The 19816-nt window shown below is 33.4% G+C and overlaps 1 protein-coding gene across 3 annotated transcripts in view; it reads left to right on the top strand.

Annotated features, from left to right (window-relative positions):
• The first annotated feature begins 43 nt into the window (after positions 1-43).
• The window catches only part of LRRIQ3 (leucine rich repeats and IQ motif containing 3), a 220676-nt gene continuing 200903 nt past the window's right edge, over positions 44-19816 (top strand). For all 3 annotated transcript variants that reach the window (XM_053893954.1, XM_019448882.2, XM_053893956.1), the window contains exon 1: positions 44-174. The gene's annotated coding sequence lies outside the window, so the exon portion shown is untranslated. The remainder of the gene's footprint in view (positions 175-19816) is intronic.

A 19816-nucleotide genomic window follows, 5' to 3' on the forward strand; every position in this document is an offset into this window, starting at 1 on the left:
GCCCCCAGAGCGGTGGCCTGCCGGGAGAAAATCCTGGGGGACAGAGTGCAGAGCCTTGCCTTGTTTCCCTAGCAACGGTCTCTGGAGCAGATGGCCACCTAGTGATTTGTCGGACTGTGCCGGGTCTGGGCCTCTTGTTCCCAACTCATAAGGCTTTGCAGCCCTGTTGACCCGGTGAGTTATTCGGGTTGAGTGATAAAATTGCTAGAACTGACCCGCTGAGAAGACAAAAGTACAACCTAGCTTCCAGCTTTCCCTCGAAAGGTGGTTCGTCCTTTCAACTCGTGATTTGTTTCAGATTTGTTTTAGCCGGGAGCAGTTCCCAAAGACGTCTTTATAGTTAATTCCTCCCTCAGGGTTGTTATCTGAAACAATCTGCCCCAAATCCAGATCCAGATGTACAGTGTCAACATTCAAGATCTATATTCTCTTAAGGAACCTTAGGTTTGTGGCTTCTTTGCCCTTGTGTTTCTTAGTAAGTGAGCCTCTCCACCCCTCTCAGTTTTGAGTTCACTTCATAGGCTTTTGTCCATTGTATAAAATTCAGTCTGCAACAGGTCTCTTAACATTCGTGGTTTTGGTTGCTTCAGCTGTCATTCTGTTGTATATGTGGATTGATCAAGAACTTTAAATAACATTACTGGGAATAAGTCAGACTTATTAGATGCATTTTGGTAGATACCTGTAAGTATTTCTTTTGTAAAGCACAAGTTTATAATGAGTTTTACAGATGAACCTATTCATGCTTACATACAACAATTTTAAGAAACAGAGAAGCTAACAGTCAAGGGCTCACGATCAGTAGAAGAGATTTAAGCACGCTACTTGAATCCCAAACCCAGAACTCATCTACCACATCATGCAGTTTGATTTATTTTAGAAACCTGTCTTCCTAAAGCCTTCATCAGTAACACAGGTGGGCATTCAAGGCCCTATAAGTTCTTGCCATGAACTTAACTTAGTTTTTTTTTTTTGTTTTGTTTTGTTTGTTTTTTTTTCTAAAGACTTCACTCTGCATTTAATTCTGTACTTAAGGTACATTTCAGTAAAAATGGAGATTACTCTTTCATAGTTTTGCCGTTTAGAAGTTTTGTGTTGTTAATAAAAACAAAACATTAAGAACATTTATATGATACGACTTGAGTGAGGTGAGAGTGAACAAAAGGGAGTGATAAAGATCAGAGAGGTGAAAAACCCCTAAAGAAGGGATTTTGTTTTATACTGAGTACAATGAAGCCATTGCAGAGTTTTTATGTGACTTGCCTTATGTCTAAAAAGATCACTCAGAAATGTGAAAATAGACTATAGTGGAGGGTAGGGCAAGGATAGAGTTGGTGAAGGCTTGGCAACGATGGTAACAGTGGGGATGCTGAGAAATTGATTACATTCTGGACATATTTTTGAAGGCACAACCAATACAATTTGCTAATGATATGGTTGTGGAATGTTAGAGAATGAGAGGGGTCAAGACTGACCACCTCAAGGATAGAACAGCTATCAGTTGAGATGGGAAAGACTGCGGATGGGGAATGTTGGTGGAGTAGTGGGGAGAGTCCAGAGTTTGCTTTTAGACATGTAGAATATATAGGTATATGTGTATGTCACGCATATGTAATGGAAGTTTGTGTGTGTATGTGTCTGTAGGCATTACACATATGAGTCCAGAGTTCATAAGAGAGGTCTGGGCTGGAGACAGAATTTTTTGAGTCCTCAGAGTTAGAGACAGTGTGAGGCTATGTGCCTGTGATTATGCAGTTCACAGACCTCTCCAGAGGGATAACTTTAAGGTTGGGTTAGAGTTAATGGAATTAATTTTAAACTACTGAACTAGATGAGATCCTAGGGGAAGAAAGGTGAAGTTCAAGGATTGTGCATAGTAACAAGGTAAACAATGAAAATGTGACCAAATAAGAAAATTTTGGATAATGAGAAGTGTGAAGGGACTAGAACAGGCTGATGTAATAGATTGTATTACATAGAGTATTAAATACAGCATTCTTGGGACCTGGAAAGGATGGCCATAGAAATCAATATTATTTTTTCCTGATATGATTAAATTATTCATATAAAATGTGTTGGAAGTAAATATACCACCTTATCAACTATGGTTTTTGTTCTTCCCTCTTTTCTGTTTTTTTTCTCAACTGTTCATTAATATTAATTTTTAAGTAAAAATGAAAAAATATTGAATACCATATTAGTGGGAGTAATTTCGTTGGAAGTAGATTGTGGGGGTAAAAATATCTAGGGATTTAAGTTTATGTTTAATATAATCAAACAGTGTGATATGGTTGTTTAAATAGTCATAAGGTACGGTAACCACAATAAAATATGCTAACACAGCTAAGTAGTAAACCCATTAATTCTTTATAAGTAAAACACATTGGAAATGACATGTTTAATCATGGATTCCACATTTTTAAAGGGATGTCAGACAAACTGAGCTATATAATAGTTGAAAAATCGTATTTTGTGGAGACATTTGGGCTTTTTTTGTGTGGGAGGAGAGTAGAGAGTATCTGAAGAAGTACCGTAAAGAAGAGTGAGATAAATTTTTAAAAGAACTTTACTGAGGCATAATTTATATGACATTGACTTAACCTGTTGTAAGTGAACAATTTAATGATTTTTAGTAAGTTTACTGAGCTGTGCAACCGTCACCCCAATAAGATGCCTATGCTTGTTTAGAGCTAATTCCAGTCAGGTTGTTCCTATTACTATGGGCATAACTATGACTGTTGTGTGGAAGTTGTAGAGAAGAGTATTAATTTTGTTTCCAAACATTTTTTTTTTCCTTCACAAGAAGAAACTGAAACTAAATGAAGAGGGTTCTAGATTGTGCACCACGATTCTCTTGGTGCATGGTTTGATCAGTTCACCCTAGGGCTCTGATCTTTTCCATTCCTTGTGTTTCATCTCTCTGCACAACCACTGTTCCTCCTCCTGCTCTTTCTGACATGCAGTATAAGCAAAAATATCTTTTTACTTTTCCATTTATTTGAATTTCTTTATTTGGCTAGCGTGTTCTAGCCAAATAAAGTATTTTTTTCCCACTGTATCCTGTTGAAGGAACCCTCACGTTTCTCACCTTTCTGGAGGACCAAGGAAAAAATTTTATCCCCCAAACTTCTATTTGACATCCTCCTTTATTATTTTTTTAAGACTTTATTTTTTAGAGCAGTTTTAGTTTCACAGAAAAATTGAGAAGAAAATTCAGAGATTTCCAATATACTCCCACATAAGTCACATGTGCATAGCCTACCCTGTCATTAACATCCCCCACCAGAATGGTACATTTGCTACAGTTGATGAATTTATATTGACATGTCATAATCACCCAAAGTCCATAATTTACCTTAAATTTCACTCTTGGTGTATATTCTATGGGTTTGGACAAAGTATGATGACATGTGTTCATCATTATAATATTCAGAATTGTTTCACTGTCTAAAAATCTGTGTTCTGCCCCGTGAACTCTGCCACCACTAATCTTTTTACTGTCTCCATGGTTCTGCTTTTTCCATAATGCCATATAGTTGTAATCCTATACTACAGAGCCTTTTCATACTGATGTCTTTCACTTAGTAGTGTGCATTTAAGGTACACTATGTCTTTTCATTCTTGATAAGCATTTCTTTTTAGTGCTGAGTAATAGTCCATTATCTGGATGTGCCACACTTTATCCTTTCAACTACTGAAGGACATCTTGGTTGTTCCCAAATATTTGCAGTTGTGAATAAAGCTGTTATGAACATTCATATGGCAAAAGATAAATATCAAGAAGTGCAATTACTGGATCTTATGATAAAAGTATATTTAGTCTTATAAGATACGGCCAAACTGTCTTCCAAAGTTGCTATACTGTTTTGCATTCCTACCAGCAATGAATGACAGTTTCTGTTGCTACACATCCTTGCCAGCAGTTTGTGGTGTCAGTGTTCAGGATTTTGGCCATTCTAATAGGTGTGTAATGTTATTTCATTGTTGTTTTAATATGCATTTCCCTGATGACATGTGAGGAGGAACAGCTTTCATGTACTTATTTGACATCTGTATATCTTTTTTGGTGAAGTATCTGTTAAGGTCTTTGGCCCATTTTTAAAATCTGGTTGTTTATTTCCCTTATTGTTTAGTTTTAAGTGTTCTTTATATATTTTAAATAAAAATCCTTTATCAGATGTATCGTTTGCAAATATTTTCTCCCATTGTGTAGCTTGTTTTCTTATTCATTTGACATTACTGTTTGCAAATTATGTCTTTAATTAATTTTTTTTATTTAAGGGAAATAATTTTTCATTAAGTTTTTAACTTTAATTCCAGTATAGTTAACATACAGTGTTATATTGGTCTCAGGTGTACAATGTAGGGACTCAACAATTCTCTACATTACTCAGTGCTCATTGGTCTAAGTGTACTCTTTAATCCCCATCACCTACTTCAACCATCTCCCCGCCCACCTCCCTCTGGTAACCATCAGTTTGTTCTCTTAGAGTCTGTTTCTTGTTTTTTATCTCTCTATGCCTTTAATTTTAATGAAGTATAGGTTATAAAATATTTCTTTCATGGATTATGATTTTGGTGGTGTATCTAAAAGGTCATTATTATACCTAAGGTCATTTAGATTTTCTTCTAGGTTATCTTCTAGGAAGTTTATAGTTTTGCGTTGTCATAGATCCATTTTAAATTAATTTTTCTGAATGTGTAAAGTCTGTCTACATTCATTTTTTTTTTTTTTTTTGCATGTGGATGTCCAACTGTTTCAGCACCATTTGTTGAAGCTCCATTGTATGGTCTTTGCTTCTTTGTCAGAGATCAGTTCACTATATTTCTATTTCCAGACTCTATTATATTCCATTGGTCTAATTTCTTTTGTTTTGACAACGCTACACTGTTTTTGACTACTATAGCTTTATAGTAGGTCTTGAAGTCTGGTAGCATCATTCCTTCAACTTTGTTCTTGAATAGTGTGTTAGATATTGTAGGTTTTTGCCTCTTTGTGTAAACTTTACAATCAGTCTGTTGATATTGATAAAATAATATGCTGAGATTTTGGATGGGACTGCATTTAATCTGTAGATCAAACTGGGAAGAAGTGACATCTCAATATTGAGTCTTCCTATTAAGGCTGTCGATGCACATGAAATCTCTCTCCATTTATTTAGTTCTTTGATTTTGCTCATCAACTGTTTGTTTTCCTCTTGTACATATTTTATTACATGTATACCTAAATATTTCATTTTGAGGGGTGCTAATGTAAATAGTACTGTGTTTTTAACTTGTGCATTGCTGGTATAAAGGAAAGTGATTGGCTTTTGTGTATTTACTTTGTATCTACAATCTTATTATAATCACTTACTAGTTCCAGGTTTTTTTTTCTTTTCTTAATTTCTTTCTTTCTGTCGATTCTTTTCGATTTTCTATATAGAAAATGATCATGCCATCTGTGAACAAACACAATTTTATTTCTTCATTCCTAATCTGTATATCTTTATTTTCCTTTCCATGTCCTATTGAACTAGCTAAGACTTCCAGTATGATGTTGAAAGGCAGTGATGAGATGGGACATTCCTGCTTGGACCTGATCTTATTGGGAAAGCAAATTTCTTCCCGTTGAGTATGATTAGCTGTAGAATTTTTATAGATATTTTATCAAGTTGAGGAAGTTGTCCTCTATTCCTAGATTACTGAAAATTTTTCTCAAGAATAGAGCTGGATTTGAATAAATGATTTTTCTGCATTTATTGAAATGGTCATGTGGTTTTCTTTTTTTTGGCTTGTTAATGTGACAGATTACATTAATTGGTTTTTGAATGTTGAACCAGACTTGCATACCTCGGAAAAATCCCACTTGGTAGATTCTTTGTATACATTGTTCAATTTACTAATTTTTTTCCAGGAATTTTGCATCTGTTTTCATGAGAAATATTGATCTGTAGTTTTCCATTTTTTTTTTTTTTTAAATTTTTTTTTTTTTAACGTTTATTTATTTTTGAGACAGAGAGAGACAGAGCATGAACAGGGGAGGAGCAGAGAGAGAGGGAGACACAGAATCTGAAACAGGCTCCAGGCTCTGAGCTGTCAGCACAGAGCCTGATGCGGGGCTCGAACTCACGGACCGTGAGATCATGACCTGAGCCGAAGTCAGACGCTTAACCGACCGAGCCACCCAGGCGCCCCCGTAGTTTTCCATTTTTGTAATGTCTTTGGCCATAGGGTTTGGATAATGCTGGCCTCATAGAATGAGTTAGGCTTTGCTTCTATTCTCTGAAGGAGATTTTAGGGAATTAGTATAATCTCTTCCTTAAATTTTGGTAGCATTCCCCAAAGATCTCATCTGGGCCTGAGGCTATCTGTTTTGAAAAGTTATTAATTATAGGTTCAATTTCTTTCATAAATATATGCCTATTCAGATTATTTATTCTTGTGTGAGTCTTGGCAGATTGTGTCTTTCAAGGAATTGGTTCATTTAAGGTAGGATATCAAGTTCTGCACGTGGAGCTATTCATAGTATTAATTTATTATACCTCTGTTGTCCATGGGATCTGTAGTATTGTCCTTACTTTAATTTCTGATACTAATAATTTGTGTTCTCTTTTTTTTTCTTTGCCTGGCTAGTGGCTTGTTTATACTATTGATCTTTCCAAAGAGCAGGTTTTGGTTTTATGGATTATCTCTGTTGATTTTCTATTTTCAATTTCATTGATTTCTCCTGTAATTTTTATTAATTTTCTTATGCTTACTTTGGATTTAATTTGCTCTCTTTTTTTTCTTCTAGTTTTCTAAGGTGAAGTTTAGATTATTGCTTTTAGATTTTTCTTCTTTTGTGATGTATGCATTCAGTGCTATAAATTTCCCTCTAAACACTTCTTTTGTGACATCCCACAAATTTTGATAAGTTGTGTTTTTATTTTCATTTAGTTTAAAATATTTTAAAATTTCTCTTGAGATATTCTTTGGCCCATGTGTTATTTCGAAATGTGTTATTTAATCTCCACATATTTTGTTTTTTCCAGCTATCTTTCTGTTATTGATATGTAGTTGAATTCCATTGTGATCTGGGTAGATACTGTATGATTTCTATTCTTTTAAGTTTCTGAAGTTGTATTTGAGGCTCAATATGTGGCCTCTCTTGGTAATGTTTATGTGAGCTTTTGATGAATATACATTCAGCTGTTGTTGGATGAAGTAGTCTGTAGTTGTCAATTATATCCAGTTGATTGATGGTGTTGTTGTGTGTAACTATGTTCTTACTGATTTTCTGTCTGCTAGATCTGTCCATTTCTGATAGCAGAGTTGAAGTCTGCAACTGTGATAGTGCATTCATCTGTTTCTTGAAGTTCTATCAGTTTTGCTTCACTTTTGTTAGGTGTATAAACTTTATCAGTTGCTATCTCTTTTTGGAGAAATGACCTCATTATTATTATGTAATGTCTGTCTTTATCCTGATAACTTTCCTTGCTTTGAAGACTGTTCTGTTTGAAGTTAACATAGCTACTCCTGCTTTCTTTTGATTTGTGTCAGCATGATAGATCTTTATTACTTTATATGTCTTTACCTTTCATTTGGGTTTTTTGTGGACAACATATAGGTGGGTCTTTTTTTTTTTTTAATCTCATTTGACAGTCTCTTTTAATTGGTTCATTTGGACCTTTGACATTCATAATGATTATTGATATATTTGGATTAATATATGCAATATCCATTGCTATTTTCTATTTGTTGCCATTATTCTTTGTTTTTTATCTTTTGTATTTCACTTTTCATGCTTTTTTGGTTTTAAATGGACACTACATATGATTTCATTTTCTCTTCTTTCATAGCATATTGATTATAGTTCTTATTTTACCATTTTTAGTGGTTACCCTAAAGTTTGCAATACACATTTATAACTAATTCAGTTCCATTTTCAAATAACACTATACCCCTTCCCACCTAGTGTTAAGTACCTTATTATTAGAAGATAAACCCAATTCCTTCTGTCTCTTATATAATTGTTGCTTTTAAAAAAATGTTTATTTGAGTGGGGAGAGGGGGAGAGGCAGAGAGAGATGGAGACACAGAATCTGAAGTACGCTCCAGGCTGTGAGCTGTCAGCACAGAGCCTGATGCAAGTCTCCAACCCATGAGCCCTGAAATCATGACCTGAGCTGAAGTCGGATGATTAACAGACTGAGCCAACCGGGTGCCCCTCATTGCTGCTTTTAATTTCACTTATATATAAGCATTCACATATATAATACCAGTTTGCTACTAGTATTTTGAAAAACTTTTATCTGTTAGATCAGTTAGGAATAAGAAAAATAAAATATTTTTATTTTATATACACTGATTTCTTTCCCAGTGTTCTTCCTTGCTTTCTGTAGATCTGAGATTCTGAACAAATTACATTCCTTTTCTCTAAAGAACTTCTTTTAACATTTCTTGTAAGGTAGGTCTACTGGCAACAAATCTCCTCAATGTTTGTTTCCCTGTGAAAGTCTTTTATTTCTCCTTAATTTTGAAAGATAATTTCATAGCGTACAGAATTCTAGGTCAGTGGGGTTTTTTTTCCTCTGAATTCATTCTTTCTTTCTTTCTTTCTTTCTTTCTTTCTTTCTTTCTTTCTTCCTTCCTTCCTTCCTTCCTTCCTTCCTTCCTTCCTTCCTTTCTTCTTTATTTGCCATTGACAAATAAACACAGTTTAATTATTTCTTTTCAAGAAAAAAAAACAAATGTGATATGAACAACAAAAAAGAAATAGAAGTTACTTTGATTAAAAGTCACAATTAACATGAATGGTGGAGATTACACTAAGTAATTGGGACAGACTAATACCACTGTCTACATGCTTTGGTGTTCCAAAGAGAAAGTAGTTTTGTCTTATAGCAGTGGTTTTATATATACATATACACTGTAAAAATATATATACAATAGTGTTTCTCAGGCCTTTTTTTCCCATCTTTTTGCTCCTTTTCAGAACCCGTGTACAATCTTGAGACTTATTGAGGACTCCAAAGAACTTTTATGTGGGTTATAACTATCAATATTTATATGTTGGAAGTTGAAATTGAGAAATTTTTGAATAATTAATTACCGACTCACTTGATTAGAATAATGATGAGCATGAGTAAAAATGTTAAGAGAAATAACATCTTAATATAAAAATTATTTTGATCTCATGGATACTCTCAAACTTGCTGTGTTAGAAAAAGCAAAATAAAAGCAAATTTGGAAGTAAACTTTACTTGCCATGGTTTATAGTACTTGGGTTTGAAAAGAGGTGATGAAATGTACTAAAATTGTAGTAACACTTGTATTGTTTTGATGGGCTGACTTTCTGTATTTATTGGTTCATTCCTTTGCCTACTATAGAAAAGATTTTTCTTTCTTGACCTTCTGTGTAATCTAAGTAGCAAATATTCTGTGTCTTACAAGAATATTTTTCTTTGCTTTATGTTGAATTTATTACATTCTTGATTAACAGACTCTTAAGAGAACAAACTGAGGGTTGCTGGAGGGGTATTTGGTGGGGCATAGGCTAAATGGGTGATGGGCATTAAGGAGGGCACTTGTTGGGATGAGCACTAGGTGTTATATGCAAGTGATGAATGACTAAATTCTACTCCTGAAACCATTACCCTGTATGTTAACTAACTTGAATTTAAATAAAATGAAAAGAAAAAGAAGAAATTGTCAGAGGCTATTTGGACATTTGATTAAGATAGGATCAGGGTGCTAGAGAAATAATACTGAGTTATATATTTAATTAAATAAGCGTTTTAAATAATACAACATTTTAAATAAATACAGTCATTAACATGATTGTAAAGAACCTGATTTTTATAAGTGAGGAATCTTTATTCTTTGCTTTTATTTTTCTCTCAGTACTTTAAATATTTTACTCCATTCCATTCTTGCTTATGTGATTTCTTAGGAAATGTTTTCTATGCAGATGTTTTTCTAGATTTTTAAATTAGTTTTTATTGTTTTATATTCATCTTCTGGTTCATCACCTTTTGGTATTTAAAGGCTTATAGTTCTACAGTATGCAAGCCTGGAATCAAATTAAAAGTTGAAAACTGGTGTTTTCACAAAAGCTTTTTTAAAAATTTTGAACAGAAATATACAGCCTTCTAAATTTTAGAAAGCAAATACATTTAATGGACAGAAAATAAGATGTCTTGATTCCAAGTGCATCTTAGATTCATTGTTCCAAATAATTTTTTATGTCATTTGAAATGTGGAATTTACCACAAAAATATAATGTTTTAAGGAATCAGTGTTTTTTTTTATGTAAACTTACAAACCAACTGGATTCCATTTTCATTTGCCAGGAGATTAGTAATATTCTGACTGTTCTACTAGAATCTTTTCTTAATTTTCAAAGTACATTTTGTGTGTGAAGTAAAATCATGGCAAGTCTTCATCAAAGCCGTATTGTCTCCATGAACTATTTGGCCAAATAAAAGTATTTTTAAAATATAATTGCTATATTTTTGATGGGCTTAAATATATTGTAGACATTCTAAACTAAAAATAGTTTACAACCACAATAGATATAAAATATTACTAGTTGTATTTCTTATAGTTAGATTTTTGAAAAAAAATTTTATTTCCCCCTTTAAAAAATTAAAAAAAATTTTTTTTTAAATGTTTATTTATTTTTGAGAGACAAACAGAGCAAGAGCAGGGGAGGGGCAGAGAGAGAGAGTGACAGACACACAGAATTTGAAGTGGACTCCAGGCTCTGAGCTGTCAGCACAAAGCCCAATGCGAGAGTCGAGGGTGGAATTCACAAACTGTGAGATCATGACCTGAACTGAAGTCAGACACTTAACGAACTGAGCCACCCAGGTGCCCCCGCCCCTTTTTTGTGATTTTATTTTACTTGCAAATTTTGTGGTAATTCTGGAGTCTAGTGTCCAGAATTCAACTTAGTTAATAATGTCATAACACTTACAAAATAAGGTACTGTAACAAACCTGATCATCAGGTTATGATGTTATGTTATATATTATGTTTTAATATACTTTTTATTTAAAATAACAATATATTTGTATACCTAGCATCTAAAATTCTGGTGACTAAGTGTAATGCCTATAGGTCACTGACACAGAAAACATTGTGTTTGAAAATTTCTTTAAGGGGCGCCTGGGTGGGTCAGTCGGTTAAGCGTCCGACTTCAGCTCAGGTCATGATCTCATGGTCCGTGAGTTCAAGCCCTGCGTCAGGCTCTGTGCTGACAGCTCGGAGCCTGGAGCCTGTTTCAGATTCTGTGTCTCCCTCTCTCTCTGACCCTCCCCCGTTCATGCTCTGTCTCTCCCTATCTCAAAAATAAATAAACGCTAAAAATAGAAAAATAAGATAAAAAAGAAAATTTCTTTAAAATATTTATCAAATATCCATTTGAAAAGGAAATAAACATACAAAATAAAGAGTTTTTACTTTTCAGTATTTAATTTAGATGTTCATTAATTATAACTTCATATAGTTACCCTGCAATTATTTGCTCCCAATATTTTTAAATGGAAAAGTTGGGAATTAAGATGAGACTTATTATTGATGTGCATTATATTTCATAAAGACATAGTTTTTATAGTGTGATTAAAAATGTATAATAACTTTAAAATTAGTACTTTTGTCCATACAAACTAGGCTTACTGTTAATGATCCTGATTTGTTTTTAACTACAGGACATCTTTGAAACTGTAATTGTAGTTCTGATGCTTTCTGTAATGTGTTGCTGTACTTATGTGTTATTTCTGTAATGTGTTGCCTTTGAACATTATATTATTATTTTAACTTGTTGATATACACATTTATATGTGCATTTTACAAAGTAATTGCAAAATTATCAAAATATTAAAAGGAACAAAAGTGCCTGTATTCATCTTTAATTGTCATATTTAAAATTGGCAGCACTTGGTACATAGACTTTTAAGTAGGTATAGGAGGAGTTCTCAATTGCAGTGGTTTTCAGTTTTCCTTGGTAGGCAGTGTAATTATCTGGGTCCATAGTTGCAGAGATAAGATTTAAGAGGTATACTAATCAGGCCTGGGAATTTGTGTTATTCTAGTTATACTGTATGCAATCAGTAATAAATAAAATTAAATGTTGCATAAGAATCCTCACTTCTTCACACTGATTGGGCTATGTGACAGACTAATTAAATAGTTTGAATAACTGAAAAATACTTTTAAGAAATGCTAGTTCTTAAAAAAATTAAAAAATAATGTTCTACATTTAATCCTATAACTTACTAACCATAGATTAATCTTTCCTTTGGAGAACAATAACTTGATCTCATATAATAACGTTCTACTCTGAAATGTTTTTTAATATTAAGGTTGTTTGTATGTTGGGAAATAAGTACTACTAATAGAGATGAATATTGATGCAATAGAGGACACATTTACAAATGTTTCTAGTATATGAGAAAGACTGATTTTAAGATTATTTTAGAATTCATATTCCCAACTAAAAAATCAATTGAGAATGATTTAAAAATGAACCTGTATAAAACAAAGATCAGTAAATAGGAACCAAAAATATATTTGTAGGCACCTGGGATGAGATTCATTTAAGCATTTCATTAACTCTGAATGACCTGACAGATAAGGAAGAGATATACTTTGTAGTAATATTTCTTACTATATGATAAAAGGAAGCACAGAATGTTTGGAGACATTTTTTTCTCCTCTCACTTAAGATCTGAAAAATAAGTAAAAAGTTGGTTGTTTTCATTATAAACGACCCTTCATATTATCTGGTTAAAGTTAACATTTCTAGAATTTATAGAAAATTTTTTTAGAATTTATATTTATTGAGACTTATAGGATAAGATAATGACAAAATGGTCCCATCCCCAAATATTTGAAAATATAATCAAAGATTATACTTTTTTGCAAATGTACTTATTAAAAATATATTTATTACTGATTTATTTTTCTTTTGCTTACTTTAAATTTAATTTGTTATTCTTGATCTAGTTTCCCAAGGTGGAAACTTAAATTATTGATTTTAGATCTTCTTTTCTAATATGTATATTCAACGCTATGAATTACTTTCTAAGCACTGTTTTCACTGCATCCCACAATTTTTTTTATAATTAAAAAAAATTTTTTTTCAATGTTTATTTATTTTTGAGAGAGAAAGTGTGAATGGGGGAGGGGCAGAGAGAGAGAGGCAGACACAGAATCCAAAGCAGGCTCCAGGCTCTGAGCTGTTAGCACAGAGCCTGACGCGGGGCTCGAACTCAGGAACCCTAAGATCATGACCTGAGCTGAAGTCAGATGCTTAACTGACTGAGCCACCCAGGCACCCCCACATTTTTTTTAAAGTTAATTTTTTGGTGCACCTGGATGGTTCGGTCAGTTAAGTGTCCAACTTCAGCTCAGGTCATGATCTCATTGTTGGTGGGTTCAAGCTGTGAATTGGGTTCTGAGCTGAGAGCTCAGAGCCTGGAGCCTGCTTTAGATTCTGTGTCTCCCTCTCTCTCTGCCCCTCTCCCGCTTGTGCTGTCTCTCAAAAATAAATAAACATTAAAAAAACCAAAAATAAAGTTTATTTTGAGTTAGCACAAGTGGGGGAAGGGCAGAGAGAGAGGGAGAGAATCCCAAGAGGCTCTGTGCTGCCAGTGCAGAGCCTGACACCAAGACTGGAACCCTTGGAACTGTGAGATCATGACCTGAGCTGAAATCAAGAGTCCGATGCTTAACTGACTGAGCCACCCAGGTGCTCTGACTGCATCCCACAAATTTCGATAAGGTGTATTGTCATTTAGTTCAAAATATTTTTAAATTTCTCTTTGAGCTGTATATTATTTAGAAAAATGTTATTTAATCTCCATGTATTTTGATATTTTCAAGCTATCTTTCTTTTATTGATATCTAGTTTAATTCCACTGTGGTCTGAAACAGACATTGTATGCTTTCTATTCTTTTATTTATTTATTTTATTATTTTTTAAATTAAAAAAAAAATTTATAATTCTGAGAGAGAGACAGAGCATGAGTAGGGGAGGGGCAGAGAGAGAGGGACACACAGAATCCAAAACAAGCTCCAGAGAATACAAAGCAGGCTCCAGGCTCTGAGCTGTTAGCACAGAGCCTGATGTGGGGCTCAAACTCACGAACTGTGAGATCATGACCTGAGCCAAAGTCGGACGGACGCTCAACTGACTGAGCCAACCAGGTGCCCTGATTTCTTTTCTTTTAGATTTGTGAAGGTATGTTTTATGGCCCAGATTGTGGTCTATCTTGGCAAATATTCCATGTGAGCTTGAGCTTGAGTTTGAGAAGACTGTATAATCTTCCGCTGTTGGATGAAGTAGTAGATAGGTGTCAATTATCTAGTTGACTAATGGTGTTGTGGACTTCAACTATGTCCTTACAGATTTTCTGCCTGCTCAAGCCATCTGTTCAAGGAAGTTTCCAAATCTAATAGTGGATTCATCTGTGCCTCTTTTTAAGTTCTCTCAGTTTTACCTCCCTCAGATGATTTAGTGCTGTGTTTAGGCACATGCCCATTAAGATTGTTATGTCTTCTTATAGAATCTATCAATATGTAATACCTCCATTTTATCCCTGATAATTTTCCTTGCTCTGAAATCTGCTCTATCTGAACTATTATATCTTCCCCAGCTTTCTTTTGATTCGTGTTAGCATGGTATATATTTTGCCATCATTTAACTTTTTTTTTACTTTTCTAAATGTGTGCCACAGAAGAATATTTTTAATTCACATACTGTAATCTCACCCCTTTAAACTGTACAATTCAGTAAAAAATATTTTTAAATGTTTATTTATTTATTTTGAGAGAGAGAGAGAGAGAGACACGGAGGGTATATGTGTGTGTGTGTGAGCAGGGGAGGGGCAAAGAGTGAAACAGAATCTCAGGCAAGCTCCATGCTGTCAGCACAGAGCCTGATGTGGGGTTCAGTCTCATGAACTGTTAAGATCATGACCTGAACTGAAATCAAGAGTCAGACGCTTAACCAACTGGGCTATCCAGACACCCCTCAGTGAAAAATATGTATAAATGAAAACAATAACTTTGTTATTTATTAACAGCTTTTCATGTTGCCAACCATTCTACAATATTGGTTTTAATGCTTTTATAGTATTCCATTGATGATATTAAATAGTTTAGTTAATTATACTGTCAAAGACATTAAGGGTTTTTTGCTATTAAATGATTTTTGCTATTCAATTATTATTTTTATTATACATTTTTAATTGAGGTATAATTGACACATAATATCACATTAGCTACAGATATGCAACATAATGACTCAGTATTTATATATACTGTGAAATGATCCCCACAATAGTGTCCTTAATTATGTAGTTACATATGTACTCACCATATGTAGTTACAAAATGTTTTTCATATGTTGAGAACTTTTAAGATGTATTCTCTTAACAACTTTCAAATATGCAATACAATATTATTAACCAAAGGCATCACTTGGTGCATTACTTCCTCATGACCTATTTATTTTGTAAGTGGAAATTTGTACCTTTGACCCCTTGTCCTATTTTGCCAACTCCTACCCCTGCCTCTGCACCACCAATGTTTGTATCTATGAGCTTGATTTTTTGTTTCTGTCTTCAAATTCCACATATAAGTGAGATCATCCAGAATTTTTCTTTCTTTGTCTGATTTGTTTCACTTGGTATAATGCCCTCAGGGTCTATCTTTGTTGCAAATGACAGGATTTCATTCTTTCTTATGGCTGAATACTATTCCATTCTATGTATATACCACACTTTCTTTATTCATCTGTCAGTAGGCACTTAGGCTGCTTCTATATCTTGGCCTATTGAATATGTGGGGTGAATATATCTTTTTGAGTTAGTGTTTTCCTAGTCTTCAGATAAATATTGAGAAGTAGAATTGTTGGATCATGTGGTAGTTTTATTTTTAGTTTTTTGAGGAACCTTCATATTGTTTTCTGCAGTGGTTGTACCGATTTACATTCTAATTAATGGTGCATAAGGGTTTCCTTTTCTCCACATCCTTGCCAACCCTTGTTATTTCTTGTCCTTTGGATAAGAGCCATTCTAACAGGTATGAAGTGATATTTCCTTGTGGTTTTGATTTGTATTTCCCTGATGATTAGAGGTAATGAGCATCCCTTCATGTACCATGTTGACCATATGGATGTCTTCTTTACAAAATATGGATTTAGATTCACTGCCCATTTTTAAATTGCATTTTATTTTGCTGTTGAGTTGTGTGAGTTCTTTATGTATTTTGGATATTGTCCCCTTATTACATATATGATTTGCAAATGTTGTCTTTCAATCAATAGCCTGCTTTTTCATTTTATTGATGGTTTTCTTTGCTGTGCAGAAGCTTCTTAGTTTGATATATTTTTACTCGATATATTTTTGCTTTTGTGTCCTTTGCTTTTGGTGTCAAATACAAAAATCATTACCAAGACTGTTGTGAAGGAATTTACTGCCTGTTTTCTTTTAGGAGTTTTAGGTCTTAAGTTCAAGTCTGTAATCCATTTTGAGCTAAATTTTGTGTATGGTAGTGGTCCAGTTTTATTCTTTTGGATGTTGTGTCCAGTTTTCCCAACACTATTTATTGAAGAAGGTCTCCTTTCCCCATTGTATATTTTTGGCTCTTATGTCATAAATCAATTGACCATCTATGTGGGTTTACTTCTGGTGTCTATTCTGCCTCATTTATCTATATTTTTTATGCAAATGCCACACTGTTTTGATTACTATAGCTTTGTAATACAGTTTGAAATTAGGGAGTATAATGCCTCCAGCCTGTTGTTCTTTCTCAAGATTGCTTTGGCTATTTAGTTTTTTTGTGGTTTTATACAAATTTAGGATTATTTATTATATTTCTGTAAAAAATGGCATTGAAATTTGGATAAAAATTGCACTGAATATATAGATTGTTTTGGGTAGTATAGACATTTAGCAGTTTTAATTCTTCTAGTTCATGAGCATGGAATAACTTTCCAAATATTTGTCTCTAATTAATTAATTAATTTCATTGTACAGGTTTTTTACTTCCATGGCTAAATTTATTCCTAGGTATTTTATTCTTTTTGGTGCAATTGTAAATGGGACTGTTTTCTTAAATTCTCTTTCTAATAGTTCATTATTAGTGTATAGGAACTCAACAGATTTTTGTATATTACTCTTATTTCTTGTAACTCTACTGAATTTCTTTATTCTAAGACTTTTTTGGTAAAGTCTCTAGGGTTTTCGCTATGTAGTGTTATGTGCAAATAGTGACTGTTTTACTTTTTCCTATCCAATTTGGATGATTTTTATTTCTTTTTCTTGCCTAATTGCTCTCTGAACTTCTAATACTGTGTTGAATAAAACTGGTGAGAGTGGGCATCCTTGTCTTGTTCCTAATCTTAGAGGAAAAGCTTTAAGTTTTTACTGTTGTATATGATGTTAACTGTGGGTTTGTCATATATGGCCTTTATTATGTTATGCTCTATCTATACCATTTGTTGAAATACTCAGGTTATCATAATAGGATGTTGAATTTTGTTCAGTGCTTTTTTTGCAGCTCTCAATATGATGATATGATTTTTAGCTTTCATTTTGTTAATGTGGTGTGTCATTGTATATACTGAATTGTGGAGATTGATCTATCCTTTCTTCCCGGGCATAAATCCCACTTCATCATGGTGTATGATCCTCTTAATGCATTGTTGAATTTGGTTTGCTAATGTCTTGTTGAGAATTTTTTGCATCTGTGTTCATCAGAGATACTGGCCTATGATTTTTTTGTAGTATCCTCTAGTTTTAGTATCAGGTTAATACTGATCTCATAAAATGAGTTTGGAAATGTTCTCTCCTTTTCTTAGAAGAGCCTGAGAAGGATTGGAATTGATTGTTTAAATGTTTGGTAGAATTCATCTCCATCACTTTACTTTTCATTTATATGTCAGTACATTTAAAGTACCATTCCTGTAGACAGCATCTAGTTGGCCTGTTTGATCCACTGTAACTTTGATCCACTATGTCTTTGTGTTGGTGCTTTGACCATTGATATTTAAATTGATTAGTTCTATAGTTGAATTAATATCTACTATATTTTGTTACTGTTTTAATTGCTCTTGTTTTTGTTCCAGTTTTAACCTTCTACTCTTTTCTGTCTGTGGTTTAATTGAGCATTGTATATGATTTCATTTTCTATCTTATCTCAGTATATTTCTTTTCTTTTTTTTTTATTAGCTGCCCTCATTATTGTGTTAACTTAAATCCACTCTCAAATCACATATACTACTTTACATGTAGTTTAAATATTATTTAATAACAGGATATCTCTAATTCTTCCATTTTGTTCCTTGTATCATTGCTGCCATTCATTTTATTTATACATATCCATACACGAATATACATATATACATAGATAATCTAATACAGTTTGCCATTAGTATTTGACCAAACTGTTATCTATCAACTAAAAATAGGAAAAATAAAAGCTTTTTATTTTATCTTCACTTGTTTCTTCCCCACTGCTTTTCCTTTCTTTAAGTAGATCTGAGTTCCTGAACTATATTATTTTCTTTCTAACAAACTGCTTTTAACATTTCTTGCAAGCAGATATATTGGCAACCTATTCCCTCAATTTTTGTTTGTTTAAGAGTCTTTATTTCTTATCCACTTTTAAAGGATAATCTCACAGGGCATAGATTTTTATATTAGTGAGTTATTTTCTCTCAACAGTAAATACTTCACTCTGTCTTCTCCTTGCTTGCCTGGTTTCTTAGGAGATGTTGGATACACTTCTGAATTTTTTTTTATATTAGTGAGTTATTTTCTCTTAATAGTAAATACTTCACTCTATCTTCTCCTTGCTTGCATGGTTTCTTAGGAGATGTTGGATATACTTCTAAATTTTGCTGCTCTATGGGTAAAGTGTCCCCCTCACCCCCAGTGTTTTGTTTTTTTGTTTTTTTGTTTTGTTTTTGTTTTTGCATTAATCCTGTTTGGTGTTTTCTGAGCTTCTTGGATCAGTGGGTTGGTATCTGACATTAATTTGCAGAAATTCTCACATATTTACTATTTCACATTTTTCTTCTTTTCCTATATCACTTTCTTCTCATTCAGGTATTTCCATTATGTATATGTTGTACTTTTTGTAGTTATCCTACAGTTCTGGAATATTTTATTCAGCTTTTTTCAGTGATTCTTTTTTTTTTTTTTTCTCTTTGCTTTTTGGTTTTGGAAATTTCTATTGACATATACCCAAACAAAGAGATTCTTTCCTTAGGCATGTCCATCCAGCCTACTAAAGAGATAGAGAGCCTATCAAAGATAATAATCATTTCTGTTACAGTGGTTTTGATCTCTAACACTTCTTTTTGATTCTTTTCAAAGATTTTTATCTCTCTTTATACTGTCTTTTCTTGTTTGTTGTCTATTTTTTTTCCTTTATAGTCTTTAGCATATTAATCATAATTGTTTTAAATTCTCTAGTAATTCCAACATCCCTGCAGTATGTGAATCTGGTTCTAATGCTTGCTGTATGTTGTCTTTTAGTATGCTTTGTAATTTTTTTTATTGAAAGCCAGGCATCATGTACTGGTAAGAAGAATTCCAGTAAAATAGCGTGTGGTGTGGTGTTAAGGTGTGGATAAGTCTCAGTCTTTAAGTGAGGTTGTGCTCCCTAGTCTGTGAATTTCACAAGTACTCCTCAACCTTCCTAATCTTAGGTGGGACAAGATGGCTGGAGTGGGCTGTAATTGTGTACTTCCTTTCTCCCAAATGGAAGGCTTGATGGAGATGTAGTTGGATATTTCCCTACTTCCAGATCAGTTTGGCTCTGGTAAAACCTCAGTTTATTG

This window comes from Panthera pardus, unplaced genomic scaffold (genome assembly GCF_024362965.1).
Source record: "Panthera pardus isolate Hobbes unplaced genomic scaffold, ASM2436296v1 HiC_scaffold_11, whole genome shotgun sequence".
NCBI classification, from domain to species: domain Eukaryota; kingdom Metazoa; phylum Chordata; class Mammalia; order Carnivora; family Felidae; genus Panthera; species Panthera pardus.